Raw genomic sequence first — 9,185 nt, 5'->3', positions numbered from 1 at the left:
ACGGACTTCAGACAGACTTCAGACCAACTTCAGACAGACTTCAGACGGACTTCAGACAGACTTAGGACCGACTTCAGACGGACTTTAGACCGACTTCCGACCGACTTCAGACGGACTTCAGACAGACTTCAGACCAACTTCAGACAGACTTCAGACGGACTTCAGACAGACTTAGGACCGACTTCAGACGGACTTTAGACCGACTTCCGACCGACTTCAGACCGACTTCAGACCGACTTTAGACCGACTTTAGACCGACTTCAGACAGACTTCAGACCGACTTTAGACTGACTTCAGACCGACTTTAGACGGACTTCAGACCGACTTCAGACAGACTTCAGACCGACTTCAGACCGATTTCAGACAGACTTCAGACCGACTTTAGACAGACTTCAGACCGACTTCAGACAGACTTCAGACCGACTTCAGACGGACCTTAGACGGACTTCAGACCGACTTTAGACGGACTTCAGACCGACTTCAGACCGACTTCAGACGGACTTCAGACAGACTTCAGACAGACTTCAGACCGACTTCAGACGGACTTTAGACCAACTTCCGACCGACTTCAGACCGACTTCAGACAGACTTTAGACCGACTTTAGACCGACTTCAGACAGACTTCAGACCGACTTTAGACCGACTTCAGACCGACTTTAGACGGACTTCAGACAGACTTCAGACAGACTTCAGACCGACTTCAGACCGACTTCAGACAGACTTCAGACCGACTTTAGACCGACTTCAGACCGACTTTAGACGGACTTCAGACCGACTTCAGACAGACTTCAGACCGACTTTAGACAGACTTTAGACCGACCTCAGACCGACTTCAGACCGACTTTAGACGGACTTAAGACCGACTTCAGACCGACTTCAGACGGACTTAAGACCGACTTTAGACCGACCTCAGACCGAAATTAGACCGACTTTAGACCGACTTTAGACCGACTTCAGACGGACTTTAGACCGACTTCAGGCGGACTTCAGACCGACTTCCGACCGACTTCAGATCGACTTCAGACCGACTTTAGACCGATTTTAGACCGACTTCAGACAGACTTCAGACCGACTTTAGAAGGACTTCAGACCGACTTCAGACCGACGTTAGACGGACTTCAGACCGACTTGAGACCGACTTGAGACCGACTTCAGACCGACTTCAGACCGACTTTAGACACACTTCAGACCGACTTCAGACCGACTTTAGACCGACTTTAGACGGACTTCAGACGGACTTTAGACGGACTTCAGACCGACTTCAGACCGACTTCAGACCGACTTCAGACCGACTTCAGACCGACTTGAGACCGACTTCAGACCGACTTCAGACCGACTTTAGACACACTTCAGACCGACTTCAGACCGACTTTAGACCGACTTTAGACCGATTTTAGACCGACTTCAGACAGACTTCAGACCGACTTCAGACCGACTTCAGACCGACTTCAGACGGACTTAAGACCGACTTTAGACCGACCTCAGACCGAAATTAGACCGACTTTAGACCGACTTTAGACCGACTTCAGACGGACTTTAGACCGACTTCAGGCGGACTTCAGACCGACTTCCGACCGACTTCAGATCGACTTCAGACCGACTTTAGACCGATTTTAGACCGACTTCAGACCGACTTAAGACGTACTTAGACCGACTTCAGACCGACTTCAGACAGACTTCAGACCGACTTCAGACAGACTTCAGACCGACTTCAGACCGACTTTAGACCGACTTTAGACGGACTTCAGACAGACTTCAGACAGACATCAGACCGACTTAAGACGGACTTTAGACCGACTTCCGACCGACTTCAGACCGACTTCAGACCGACTTTAGACCGACTTTAGACCGACTTCAGACAGACTTCAGACCGACTTCAGACAGACTTTAGACCGACTTCAGACCGACTTCAGACCGACTTCAGACCGACTTTAGACCGACTTTAGACCGACCTCAGACCGACTTCAGACCGACTTTAGACGGACTTAAGACCGACTTCAGACCGACTTTAGACCGACTTCAGACAGACTTCTGACCGACTTCAGACCGACTTCAGACAGACTTCAGACCGACTTTAGACCGACTTCAGACAGACTTCAGACCGACTTCAGACCGACTTTAGACCGACTTTAGACGGACTTCAGACAGACTTCAGACAGACATCAGACCGACTTAAGACGGACTTTAGACCGACTTCCGACCGACTTCAGACCGACTTCAGACCGACTTTAGACCGACTTTAGACCGACTTCAGACAGACTTCAGACCGACTTCAGACAGACTTTAGACCGACTTCAGACCGACTTTAGACGGACTTAAGACCGACTTCAGACCGACTTTAGACCGACTTCAGACAGACTTCTGACCGACTTCAGACCGACTTCAGACAGACTTCAGACCGACTTTAGACCGACTTCAGACAGACTTCTGACCGACTTCAGACCGACTTCAGACAGACTTCAGACCGACTTTAGACCGACTTCAGACCGACTTTAGACCGACTTCAGACCGACTTTAGACCGACTTCAGACAGACTTCAGACCGTCTTTAGACGGACTTCAGACCGACTTTAGACCGACTTCAGACAGACTTCAGACCGACTTCAGACCGACTTCAGACCGACTTCAGACGGACTTCAGACCGACTTCAGACGGACTTTAGACCGACTTCCGACCGACTTCAAACCGACTTCAGACCGACTTTAGACCGACTTTAGACCGACTTTAGACCGACTTTAGACCGACTTCAGACAGACTTCAGACCGACTTTAGACCGACTTCAGACCGACTTTAGACGGACTTCAGACCGACTTCAGACAGACTTCAGACCGACTTCAGACCGACTTTAGACCGACTTTAGACCGACTTCAGACCGACTTCAGACCGACTTCAGACCGACTTCAGACCGACTTCAGACCGACTTCAGACCGACTTTAGACACACTTCAGACCGACTTCAGACCGACTTTAGACCGACTTTAGACGGACTTCAGACCGACTTCAGACTGACTTCAGACCGACTTTAGACCGACTTCAGACGGACTTTAGACCGACTTCAGGCGGACTTCAGACCGACTTCCGACCGACTTCAGATCGACTTCAGACCGACTTTAGACCGATTTTAGACCGACTTCAGACAGACTTCAGACCGACTTTAGACCGACTTCAGACCGACTTTAAACGGACTTTAGACGGACTTTAGACGGACTTCAGACCGACTTCAGACAGACTTAAGACCGACTTTAGACAGACTTTAGACCGACCTCTGACCGACTTCAGACCGACTTTAGACGGACTTAAGACCGACTTCAGACCGACTTCAGACGGACTTAAGACCGACTTTAGACCGACCTCAGACCGAAATTAGACCGACTTTAGACCGACTTTAGACCGACTTCAGACGGACTTTAGACCGACTTCAGGCGGACTTCAGACCGACTTCCGACCGACTTCAGATCGACTTCAGACCGACTTTAGACCGATTTTAGACCGACTTCAGACCGACTTAAGACGTACTTAGACCGACTTCAGACCGACTTCAGACAGACTTCAGACCGACTTCAGACAGACTTCAGACCGACTTCAGACCGACTTTAGACCGACTTTAGACGGACTTCAGACAGACTTCAGACAGACATCAGACCGACTTAAGACGGACTTTAGACCGACTTCCGACCGACTTCAGACCGACTTCAGACCGACTTTAGACCGACTTTAGACCGACTTCAGACAGACTTCAGACCGACTTCAGACAGACTTTAGACCGACTTCAGACCGACTTCAGACCGACTTCAGACCGACTTTAGACCGACTTTAGACCGACCTCAGACCGACTTCAGACCGACTTCAGACGGACTTAAGACCGACTTCAGACCGACTTTAGACCGACTTCAGACCGACTTTAGACGGACTTCAGACAGACTTCAGACAGACTTCAGACCGACTTCAGACCGACTTCAGACAGACTTCAGACCGACTTTAGACCGACTTCAGACCGACTTTAGACGGACTTCAGACCGACTTCAGACAGACTTCAGACCGACTTTAGACAGACTTTAGACCGACCTCAGACCGACTTCAGACCGACTTTAGACGGACTTAAGACCGACTTCAGACCGACTTCAGACGGACTTAAGACCGACTTTAGACCGACCTCAGACCGAAATTAGACCGACTTTAGACCGACTTTAGACCGACTTCAGACGGACTTTAGACCGACTTCAGGCGGACTTCAGACCGACTTCCGACCGACTTCAGACCGACTTCAGACCGACTTTAGACCGACTTTAGACGGACTTCAGACCGACTTTAGACGGACTTCAGACCGACTTCAGACCGACTTCAGACTGACTTCAGACCGACTTCAGACCGACTTGAGACCGACTTCAGACCGACTTCAGACCGACTTTAGACACACTTCAGACCGACTTCAGACCGACTTTAGACCGACTTTAGACGGACTTCAGACCGACTTCAGACTGACTTCAGACCGACTTTAGACCGACTTCAGACGGACTTTAGACCGACTTCAGGCGGACTTCAGACCGACTTCCGACCGACTTCAGATCGACTTCAGACCGACTTTAGACCGATTTTAGACCGACTTCAGACAGACTTCAGACCGACTTTAGACCGACTTCAGACCGACTTTAGACGGACTTTAGACGGACTTCAGACCGACTTCAGACAGACTTAAGACCGACTTTAGACAGACTTTAGACCGACCTCTGACCGACTTCAGACCGACTTTAGACGGACTTAAGACCGACTTCAGACCGACTTCAGACGGACTTAAGACCGACTTTAGACCGACCTCAGACCGAAATTAGACCGACTTTAGACCGACTTTAGACCGACTTCAGACGGACTTTAGACCGACTTCAGGCGGACTTCAGACCGACTTCCGACCGACTTCAGATCGACTTCAGACCGACTTTAGACCGATTTTAGACCGACTTCAGACAGACTTCAGACCGACTTTAGACGGACTTCAGACCGACTTCAGACCGACTTCAGACCGACTTGAGACCGACTTCAGACCGACTTCAGACCGACTTTAGACCGACTTTAGACGGACTTCAGACCGACTTTAGACACACTTCAGACCGACTTCAGACCGACTTTAGACCGACTTTAGACGGACTTCAGACCGACTTTAGACGGACTTCAGACCGACTTCAGACCGACTTCAGACCGACTTCAGACCGACTTCAGACCGACTTGAGACCGACTTCAGACCGACTTCAGACCGACTTTAGACACACTTCAGACCGACTTCAGACCGACTTTAGACCGACTTTAGACGGACTTCAGACCGACTTTAGACGGACTTCAGACAGACTTCAGACCGATTTTAGACCGACTTCAGACCGACTTCAGACCGACTTTAGACCGACTTTAGACCGACTTCAGACAGACTTCAGACCGACTTTAGACTGACTTCAGACCGACTTTAGACGGACTTCAGACCGACTTCAGACAGACTTCAGACCGACTTCAGACCGACTTCAGACAGACTTCAGACCGACTTTAGACAGACTTCAGACCGACTTCAGACAGACTTCAGACCGACTTCAGACGGACCTTAGACGGACTTCAGACCGACTTCAGACGGACTTCAGACAGACTTCAGACCGACTTCAGACCGACTTCAGACAGACTTCAGACCGACTTTAGACAGACTTCAGACCGACTTCAGACAGACTTCAGACCGACTTCAGACGGACCTTAGACGGACTTCAGACCGACTTCAGACGGACTTCAGACAGACTTCAGACCGACTTCAGACCGACTTCAGACCGACTTCAGACAGACTTCAGACGGACCTTAGACAGACTTCAGACGGACTTCAGACAGACTTCAGACGGACTTCAGACCGACTTCAGACGGACTTCAGACAGACTTCAGACAGACTTCAGACCGACTTCAGACAGACTTCAGACAGACTTCAGACCGACTTCAGACAGACTTTAGACCGACTTCAGACAGACTTCAGACCGACTTTAGAAGGACTTCAGACCGACTTCAGACCGACTTCAGACCGACTTCAGACCGACTTTAGACGGACTTCAGACCGACTTCAGACGGACTTTAGACCGACTTCCGACCGACTTCAGACCGACTTCAGACCGACTTTAGACCGACTTTAGACCAACTTCAGACAGACTTCAGACGGACTTCAGACAGACTTAGGACCGACTTCAGACGGACTTTAGACCGACTTCCGACCGACTTCAGACCGACTTCAGACCGACTTTAGACCGACTTTAGACCGACTTCAGACAGACTTCAGACCGACTTTAGACTGACTTCAGACCGACTTTAGACGGACTTCAGACCAACTTCAGACAGACTTCAGACCGACTTCAGACCGACTTCAGACAGACTTCAGACCGACTTTAGACAGACTTCAAACCGACTTCAGACAGACTTCAGACCGACTTCAGACGGACCTTAGACGGACTTCAGACCGACTTCAGACGGACTTCAGACAGACTTCAGACCGACTTCAGACAGACTTCAGACCGACTTCAGACAGACTTCAGACCGACTTTAGACAGACTTCAGACCGACTTCAGACAGACTTCAGACCGACTTCAGACGGACCTTAGACGGACTTCAGACCGACTTCAGACGGACTTCAGACAGACTTCAGACCGACTTCAGACCGACTTCAGACCGACTTCAGACGGACCTTAGACAGACTTCAGACGGACTTCAGACAGACTTCAGACGGACTTCAGACCGACTTCAGACGGACTTCAGACAGACTTCAGACAGACTTCAGACCGACTTCAGACAGACTTCAGACGGACTTCAGACCGACTTCAGACAGACTTCAGACGGACCTTAGACAGACTTAAGACGGACTTCAGACAGACTTCAGACCGACTTCAGACAGACTTCAGACGGACTTCAGACCGACTTCAGACGGACTTCAGACAGACTTCAGACCAACTTCAGACAGACTTCAGACGGACTTCAGACAGACTTAGGACCGACTTCAGACGGACTTTAGACCGACTTCCGACCGACTTCAGACGGACTTCAGACAGACTTAGGACCGACTTCAGACGGACTTTAGACCGACTTCCGACCGACTTCAGACCGACTTCAGACCGACTTTAGACCGACTTTAGACCGACTTCAGACAGACTTCAGACCGACTTTAGACTGACTTCAGACCGACTTTAGACGGACTTCAGACCGACTTCAGACAGACTTCAGACCGACTTCAGACCGACTTCAGACAGACTTCAGACCGACTTTAGACAGACTTCAGACCGACTTCAGACAGACTTCAGACCGACTTCAGACGGACCTTAGACGGACTTCAGACCGACTTTAGACGGACTTCAGACCGACTTCAGACCGACTTTAGACCGACTTCAGACCGACTTTAGACGGACTTCAGACCGACTTCAGACAGACTTCAGACCGACTTCAGACAGACTTCAGACCGACTTCAGACAGACTTCAGACCGACTTTAGACAGACTTCAGACCGACTTCAGACAGACTTCAGACCGACTTCAGACGGACCTTAGACGGACTTCAGACCGACTTCAGACGGACTTCAGACAGACTTCAGACCGACTTCAGACCGACTTCAGACCGACTTCAGACGGACCTTAGACAGACTTCAGACGGACTTCAGACAGACTTCAGACGGACTTCAGACCGACTTCAGACGGACTTCAGACAGACTTCAGACAGACTTCAGACCGACTTCAGACAGACTTCAGACGGACTTCAGACCGACTTCAGACAGACTTCAGACGGACCTTAGACAGACTTAAGACGGACTTCAGACAGACTTCAGACCGACTTCAGACAGACTTCAGACGGACTTCAGACCGACTTCAGACGGACTTCAGACAGACTTCAGACCAACTTCAGACAGACTTCAGACGGACTTCAGACAGACTTAGGACCGACTTCAGACGGACTTTAGACCGACTTCCGACCGACTTCAGACGGACTTCAGACAGACTTAGGACCGACTTCAGACGGACTTTAGACCGACTTCCGACCGACTTCAGACCGACTTCAGACCGACTTTAGACCGACTTTAGACCGACTTCAGACAGACTTCAGACCGACTTTAGACTGACTTCAGACCGACTTTAGACGGACTTCAGACCGACTTCAGACAGACTTCAGACCGACTTCAGACCGACTTCAGACAGACTTCAGACCGACTTTAGACAGACTTCAGACCGACTTCAGACAGACTTCAGACCGACTTCAGACGGACCTTAGACGGACTTCAGACCGACTTTAGACGGACTTCAGACCGACTTCAGACCGACTTTAGACCGACTTCAGACCGACTTTAGACGGACTTCAGACCGACTTCAGACAGACTTCAGACCGACTTTAGACAGACTTTAGACCGACCTCAGACCGACTTCAGACCGACTTTAGATGGACTTAAGACCGACTTCAGACCGACTTCAGACGGACTTAAGACCGACTTTAGACCGACCTCAGACCGAAATTAGACCGACTTTAGACCGACTTCAGACAGACTTCAGACCGACTTTAGACTGACTTCAGACCGACTTTAGACGGACTTCAGACCAACTTCAGACAGACTTCAGACCGACTTCAGACCGACTTCAGACAGACTTCAGACCGACTTTAGACAGACTTCAGACCGACTTCAGACAGACTTCAGACCGACTTCAGACGGACCTTAGACGGACTTCAGACCGACTTCAGACGGACTTCAGACAGACTTCAGACCGACTTCAGACAGACTTCAGACCGACTTCAGACAGACTTCAGACCGACTTTAGACAGACTTCAGACCGACTTCAGACAGACTTCAGACCGACTTCAGACGGACCTTAGACGGACTTCAGACCGACTTCAGACGGACTTCAGACAGACTTCAGACCGACTTCAGACCGACTTCAGACAGACTTCAGACGGACCTTAGACAGACTTCAGACGGACTTCAGACAGACTTCAGACGGACTTCAGACCGACTTCAGACGGACTTCAGACAGACTTCAGACAGACTTCAGACCGACTTCAGACAGACTTCAGACGGACTTCAGACCGACTTCAGACGGACTTCAGACAGACTTCAGACCAACTTCAGACAGACTTCAGACGGACTTCAGACAGACTTAGGACCGACTTCAGACGGACTTTAGACCGACTTCCGACCGACTTCAGAC

Source organism: Eucyclogobius newberryi, unplaced genomic scaffold (genome assembly GCF_026437365.1).
Source record: "Eucyclogobius newberryi isolate DKJ021-1_F unplaced genomic scaffold, fEucNew1.0.hap1 SCAF_261, whole genome shotgun sequence".
NCBI classification, from domain to species: domain Eukaryota; kingdom Metazoa; phylum Chordata; class Actinopteri; order Gobiiformes; family Gobiidae; genus Eucyclogobius; species Eucyclogobius newberryi.
Note: the sequence above shows the minus strand (reverse complement) of the source record.